Source organism: Puntigrus tetrazona, unplaced genomic scaffold (genome assembly GCF_018831695.1).
Source record: "Puntigrus tetrazona isolate hp1 unplaced genomic scaffold, ASM1883169v1 S000000105, whole genome shotgun sequence".
NCBI classification, from domain to species: Eukaryota; Metazoa; Chordata; class Actinopteri; order Cypriniformes; family Cyprinidae; genus Puntigrus; species Puntigrus tetrazona.
In genome coordinates this window covers 16,291-17,500 of record NW_025047782.1, presented here as the reverse complement: position 1 = coordinate 17,500, position 1,210 = coordinate 16,291, and positions in this window count along the sequence as shown.

Below are 1,210 nucleotides of genomic sequence, written 5' to 3'. Positions count from 1 at the left end.
AGTATTTCGTTCCATTTCTGTTTCATCCAATTTAATGGGTTTTTTTTTTAATCCAGCACAATGATCTAAATAGTCCATGCAGTACTCTATCTCTTCTCTCCAGATCTCTCTCTCTCTTCTCCTTTTCTCCACAGATGGAGATCTTAGATGTGATTCACAGGACTTTATGATGTGACATTAGTCATGGAAAGACAAGTTTATTTAAACAGAGATCACTTTTCGATCACTAGATCACTTTTACATTTTAACATTAATTTAAAATTAAAGTAATACAGTTAAAAATAGAAAATGATTATACATAAAATTCAGTGAGCATATCTGCAACGTATGGAGGTCCTAGGCGACTGAGTGATTTGTAAACAAGTAATAAAATAGTGCTTTAACGGGGAGTTAAAAAGGTTTTTTAAAAAAGTGAGTAAACGGCCTAGTGCAGAAAAATCAAACTCACTGGCCTTCTCTCTCCCTGGAGAAAATAAACAACACTAATAAAGCAACAAAATATCATCTGTTAAAAGGATTTAAAATAAACGTATTTTGGGCCTAACTTCCACAAACAGGTCAAAAGCGAAAGAGACAGTGCTGTCACACTGCTAAAAATGTACAGCTTTTAAAGAATCCATCCTTAACCACACCGCATGAATAAAAAAACAACAACTTCACTTCATTTATTTTGCATTGCTCCCAGTCCAAGTCGATTAAATGAATTACTATTCATTATTATGCTCGTAAATTTTACTTGACCCGCCTGGAGCTAGAAGAGAGGCTACTGCGCATGCGCGCGTCAATGCCGTCATTTTTGTTGCGCTGTACATTAATCACTATTTTGCATAAGCGCAAAAACTAGGTTCAGGGTTGTGGTGTAGACATTAGAAATAGAATCTAACAGGCGTAGAATTTAGTTTAATTCTAGCCACTACCGGGTGGGTGGGTCGTGCGCGAGCCCGTCGGCGGATTACGTCACTCACCGTCACGTACGCCGTGTAACGCGCACCAGAGGAGAACAGATGAGGTACGTTAGAACATTACTTATTACAGTTATGCCTTTAAAGACGGTCTTAAATCAAGATAAAAGAGTTATCTTGACGTTTATCGGTGTGAATGATGAATTTAAGGCCGAACGATAGCCGTGACTCTTTTAGCCTATGCTAAGTTAGCCTAGCATGCTGTCAGCTAATCGTTTTGACAAATTTACCGAGGCAATAAACTAACG